Genomic DNA, 6976 nt, shown 5'->3' with positions numbered 1-6976 from the left:
TACCAACAAAAGTCCCTCTACAACAACCAACAAGGTGGTTACCAAGCTAGACAAAACTACTCTCAAGGCTTCCCCTCCAAAGGAAATCAGTCTACACAAGGACAAGCCGGATCTTCTACTTCTGCTACACAAGAGAGTAGCACTGATGCAATGCTGAAACATATCTTGGAGTCCCAAACTAGAAGTGAGAAGCACATTGGATATGAGCTGAAGAACCTTCACACCAAAGTTGATGGAAGCTACAATGATCTCAACAACAAGTTCCTACAACTCTCCTCTCACTTCAAGGCTTTGGAGAATCAGTTTTTCTCTATGCCTTCAACCTCCAAGCGCCCAATTGGATCTCTGCCAGGGAAATCAGAGCAGAATCCCAAAGAGTATTGCAATGTTATCCTCTCTACTACTTCTTCTGAGATTGAGTTGCGTGATCATGATAAAGAGGTGGATCAGATTGAAAGCCTCTCCTATAGAACATAATTTGTTTCCCAAGCTGCAGCACAAATTGTGGAAAAGACTGAACACAAGGCTATGGAGAGGGTTAAGGCACAAGCTAAACTGAAAGTTGCAGCATAGATTCTGAAGAGAGATGAGCACAAGGCTGAGAAACAAGTTGAAAGAGAGGCTGTGCAGAAGCTAAAGGAAGTTAAGTTGGAAGGAACCACTGAGATTGAGCAGTCACCTTATGATAAGCTCCCGTTTCCACAAAGGGTCCTCACCAAAGCTCAAAAGAAGGTGATCTCCAAGTTCAGAAAGGACGTGAGTGCTGTAGGAGTCAAGCTTCCAGAGATCTCACATATGCGTGATGCTCATGTCCAAATGATGCTCATCAAAGACATTATAGCTCACAAAGAAGAAGTACCCGAGCTTCTTGACATCTCTACTTTGCAGCTTTGCAGAAGCTAAAGGAAGTTAAGTTGGAAGGAACCACTGAGATTGAGCAGTCACCTTATGATAAGCTCCCGTTTCCACAAAGGGTCCTCACCAAAGCTCAAAAGAAGGTGATCTCCAAGTTCAGAAAGGACATGAGTGCTGTAGGAGTCAAGCTTCCAGAGATCTCTCATATGCGTGATGCTCATGTCCAAATGATGCTCATCAAAGACATTATAGCTCACAAAGAAGAAGTACCCGAGCTTCTTGACATCTCTACTTTGCAGCTTAATCCACCAGTCACACCAAAGTCTATTCCAAAACTAGAAACCCAAGGGAAATTCACATTGTCTTGCTCCCTTGGTAAGTTCACACTTGATGATGCTCTTGTTGATTCTGGTGCAAGTGTGATATGGAGAGTCCTCTAAAGAGATGTGTGTTGATCACTTGGAAAGTGCTACAAAGGAGGAGGTGAGTAGAGCCACAAAGGCTGCTCATGATAAGAAGAAGATGATGAAATAACCTCGCCCTCCACTTCTTGATATGATGCCACACACTCTCACTCTTCACCTAATGAAGTTCAAGTATGGAGCTATTGAGTACAAGATCAAATGCAAGGGAAAGTCTACACCATTCTCAAGTGCAAAGGCCATCATCACTCCACAGCTCCAAGATGATCCAATCAAGCTTCAAGAGCTTCTCTCTCAAGTCCTCACCATCACTCTTGAAGGTGGGAAAGATCCTCCTCTTCACTAGCCAATTGGAAGGAAAGTCAAGCTAGAGACTTAAAACAGGCTCACTTGGGAGGAAGTCCCATGGTATCCTTTGTATATATTTATATATATATATATATATTTCTTGCTTTAGTGTGTTTGAATAAGCTTATGAACAAGTTTGGAGGAATTCTCAAAAATTCCCAAAGGTCATGTCAAAAATTCCAAGGTGACAACAAGCCATCCCTCCTCATTTCTCTTCTCTCATGACAGCCAACTTCAGGTAAGTGCATTCTACCTTTGTAAATACTTAGTTATCATGTTTATGTCTTTCCCTTAGATCTCTCCTTTGAGCTTATTCTCACACAAGGGACTGTGTGAAGTAAGTTTGGGGGAGAGTCTACTATCTCACATTGTGTTTTGTTTTGTCTACTTGTCATTAAGTCTCATGCATTGCATTGTGAATAATTATTTGCATAGAAAATTCACAAAAATTGAAAAATTTCGAAAATCACAAAAATAAGCATTTAGTTGCATCATTTGCATCTTTAGGATTGAGTCTAGAAGCATTTAGATTGCATTCATGCATTGGAAGAAACCTTGTAAAGAACACATGTCTAGAACTCAATCTAACATCCTAGCCAAACATATCAAGTAGCTTAAGCATTTATTGAAAAAGCTTGTAAGCTTTGAGCCTTGAAAACTTTTCTTGAAACTTGTTGTTTGTTTGATGATTGACTATGTTTTTGAAACCAACTCCAAATGAACTAAGGCTTAATGAACTTAATCTCTCTTGCATATGGGCATTTGCATACTTGATCATGGATATTATACACATTTGGGTTATCTTTCTCCTTTGTACCAATCTTTGTTAACCCAAATGACACTCCCATACCCATTAAGCCTCACCATTCTTTGAAGCCAACATTAATTTGCTTTAGTGAGGCCTTTTATTGATAGCATGTCATGTGCAAAATCTTGAGAGTATTAGGAGCGACAATGGGTTGTTCTCATCTTTGGCGAGCATTAGGACCTCATTTAAGCTAGCCTCTAGGATGGTTGTTGGGTTTGAGAGTTTAAATTCTTTTGATCTTGGGAATGGGAGAGATTGAGTGAAAGAAAATGAATCAAAAAGAGTGCTTAAAGAAAGAAATCCCTAGGGACAAAGAAAGTTAGAAAAGAAAAAGCTCTAGAGTATCAATAGAACCCCTTTTAAAAAAAAAACAATAAATGAGTGGGGAAAAGAAAAGGAAAAGAGATGAGCTATGTACAAATCAAAAAGATTGTCCCTAGTTGGTTGAATCAAAGAAGATAAAAGAGAGTGTTCATTGGGTGATAGATGAAAGTGGGTGTATCTTTGGGTTTTGGGATGATAAAAAGAAGGGTAGAACTTGAAATCATTTAGAAAAGGGGTAGATTGATGAGAACAAAGCATTGTATGCATGAATTGCTTATTTTCTTAGATAAATTTTGCATAATGATCTTGTTCCTATTCTTGAGTGTGAATCACTATAAAAAATGCATTTGAAACCCATTTTTATTCATATTAGACCATCTTCTCTCACCAAGCCAAATGATTGAGATCAAATATCCATTTGCAAGAATTCACTTGTGTGTGTGTGTTTGAATGAATGTGAGGGTTGCTTAAGGAAATTGTTGGTTGAATGGCATTACAACTTGTGTAAAGATAAAAGAGTCTTGATAGACCTTGAGAAGTTAGAGTGTACTAATAGGATTGCTCATGCTATTTGCTATATTTTTTTTAGGATGTTAAGTTGAAGGCTAGAAAGTGTTCTTTTGGTTATGAATTCCCATTTTCAAACCTCTCTCCTTTTAGCTCTTGAAAGTTTACTCGTGGACAAGTAAATGACTAGTGTGGAGAAGTTGATATCTTGTGAATCTGCATGATTTTAACTATCATTTAGTGTATATATTAATCATTTAGAGTGCCATTTAGACATCATTAGGTTGCATTTCCATGCATAAGTCCATATCAGGTGCTGGAGATGACATTTGGTGATTTTAGACCATCTGGAACTTGATTGAAGGCAAAAGGAGTGATTTTGGTCGAGAAACGAAATGCAACCCAAGTGTCCCAGCGGCTTAGTGCCTCCACAGCGGCCTAAACGCCAGGCCACAAAGCCGCTGTGAATCCTAGACGACATTACCTCATTCCACGGCTAAAGTGCTGGAGCGGTCTATTTCCCAGCGGCCTATTAAAGCGGTATGTCGCGGCCACGAAGTTTTGATATCAATTTGCGTGAGCTCACTCGGCCTGCTGCAGCGGTATGAGAGGCCGCGGCTAAGGAATCGTCAAGGCGTCCACATCCAAGTGTTGGAGCGGCCTATGTCCCCGCGGCCTGACGACGCGTCCAAAAACCAGTTACGACACTTAAAAAAAACCGGAACTCTGTTTTTATCAATTTTTACCCCTTCGTTTTTAGAGCACTATAAATAAATTTTAGACCTAATTTTTGGACATATCTTGTTTTCTCTCAAAATACACTGATACTTTGGAGAAAATTTGAATCTTTAGTAATCTAATCTTTCTTTCTTGAGTAGTTTGAGTCTATCTCATCTTCTTAACATGATTTCTCTTGAATCTACTATGGGTTTAAGGTTTATCATGAAGATTAGTGAGTAGACACTTTTTGGATTCATGGGTTAGGATGATTAGGATGATTAAGTGATGATATAGAATGTTTAGAGTAGATTAATATGTTTCCTTTCTTAATTGGGTGATCTTAATGCTAATCTAGAGTTGGTCATTTTAGATTAGAAATCTAGACATTTCATTGCCCGAAAGGTGTTCGATGAAATGTCTGAGCCAACTCAACATGCTCTTAGCTTACCCTACCAAAGGCATTTTATGCTAGGGGAGTTTAGATAGTAGAATGATCTGTTCTTAATGATTTCTTGATTGACACAAACCAAAGACATTTGATGTTTGATCAATGAGAGCAAATGAGCATTTGTCTTGACAAAGAACTTGCTTAGGAATGTTATCTAGACTTAGGGAAATGTGTTGATTGAAACCTTACAATTCTAGATTGAATTCTTAGTCATCTGAAATCAAATTCCTATACCCATGATTCCTCCCTTATCCATTTGCTTGAAAGTTTCTAGTTAATTGTGTTAGAGTCTTGTTAGTTATTCAAATCACTTCATTACATTGAATGCACTTAGCTTAAGTATGAACTTATATTCTCATTGAATTGAAACACTTAGAAATGGATTGACATCTAAAATACTACTTTGAACCTTGGACCTTTGAAAAGTCCATTTCACTCTCTTACCACTACGTTGTTTTCAGCTCTCCGTTGGTACGCCTTGATCGAGTTGACCGAATTCCAGAACTTGGAACCTCCGTAAATCAAGTTGATTTGTTTTTTGCCTTTGCGTGGTCCGGAAAATTCCATTTCTTGGTTAGTGCTGGTCGGTAGTGCCTCTGTCCCCTAGACAGATTGCGATTAAGGGTCTGCATTTTGTTGGGGTCAAAAACGGTTACGAAAAAGTTAACGTCCAAATCCCCGAAGAAGAAAAACGTAGAAAAATTCTTCGGCAAATATTTTTTCGAAGTAGATTCTTCTTTACGAAAAACCTTTGCGGAAGAAACGCGAATCATTGGACAAGAGCTCGAGAAGGATCGTTACGCAGCGACCAAATGCTATGTAGTGACCGAGTTCGAGCTAAAGCTCAGTCGCTACGTAGCGACCAAACGCCCATTCCGCTCGGTCGCTACATAGCGACCGAGCTCGAACCAAAGTTCGGTCGCTACGTCTCTTCTGAAACGTCGATACGACATCAGTCCATGCATTCTCGTCTACCCTTCGATGCTATCTCCCGAATACCGTAGCGAACCCGGCTCACATTCCCCGCCATTTCTAAGTTATCAATCAAACTTTACAGTTAAAACCGTGGAAAGTCCATTCTTTATCGAAAGAAGCCGTAATAAACGCTTCGAGTCGGAAGACGGCCCAAAGGGACCTAAGACATGACGCGAGGCCCGACTAACGATTTCTTAACCAACAGCCCGTAAACCGCATGTTGGTTTACGCTTGGTTCGCAAGGGAATATAAATGTCAAGTTTCCGCGGATAAATACGAAATTTGGAAGATAATTACGAAGATCGGACAAAATGGAATATCTCCATTTTTATGCTATGGCGGCTTAAGGGCGGAAGAGGGAAAGCGTAAACTGACCTTGGAGCCAGTATATAAGGGGTCCTAGGCGAGAGGCATGGGGAGGACTTTTCTCAGAGCAAACTTAGCACTTAGAGCAATTAGACAACTTTCCGTTTTTGTTATTTCGAGCTGCGACTCAACTAGGTTTTGCAGTCTTAAGTTGTTAGAACTAGGATTCTCGCCGATAGTTCTCATAGCCGAGGCTTCTACCTTGTTGTAACGCTCATACGCGAATTCGGAATAAAACTCCTTTTGCTCTCTTTTACGATTTCTTATTTCTTTTCGTCTTTACTTGCGTGTTCTGATTGCTTGGCGTGTGGTTTAACAGATATCCGGGACCTCTGGGAAATTAGGGTTTTTCCTAACTTTCCTAATTTAAACGGAAATCGACAGTGCGAATTTCGGTTCCCACAGTTTGGCGCTAGAAGGAGGGGGATACAGATCAATCTAATTCTCGACCACATCGTGCTCAACCAGACATGTCAACTGACGACACAGATAACGTGCAAACTCCTCTCAACGGGGGCAACGGCATCGATCTCCACACTCCCGCATCAAACATATCCGCGGCCAACACACCAGCCAACGCCGCGGCGCTCGAGGAGTTCAAAAAGATGTTTGCCACCTATGAAAAAAGGTCGGAAGAACAGGATAAACTCGTTAGCACCTTGACCAAACAAGTTGAAACTTTAACGGCAAGGACTCTATCAATCCGCCCCCGTGGAACAACTAAAGTCCGCGGGAAAATACTCGACTTTACGACCCCACTCGACAAGCTTGGAGCCGCCCAGGAACGACCTTCGGGTCAAAACCGTAGCGAGAAGTTTCCCGTCGAAAGGGGAAACTCCGAAAGCCCTCCGCCTCAAGCGAAGGCTTCAGAGGACAACCGAGTCGAGCAAATCGACCTGGATCCTAGCGATGTCTCAAATAATACTGATGAGGACGCCGACAGACATCCAAGAAGGACCAGAATCCGATTCACCCGGGAAAGCTCTCCGTTCGACAAACCAATGACAGAAGAGGAGGAAATCATCTATTGGAACGAACAGGAAGAGCTGGCTGAAAAACAAACCGACCTCACTCGCAGTAAACGCCGACAAGCGCGGAAACCTGCTGACGAGACGTCGGATATACGCGATCTTTGCGACTATATCACCAACAATGCGGCAGAAGTAAGAGCCGTAAAATCTCAAATCCATCATGCTACGAGCG

This window comes from Brassica oleracea, chromosome C2 (genome assembly GCF_000695525.1).
Source record: "Brassica oleracea var. oleracea cultivar TO1000 chromosome C2, BOL, whole genome shotgun sequence".
NCBI lineage: Eukaryota > Viridiplantae > Streptophyta > Magnoliopsida > Brassicales > Brassicaceae > Brassica > Brassica oleracea.
This window is presented reverse-complemented; position numbering follows the sequence as displayed.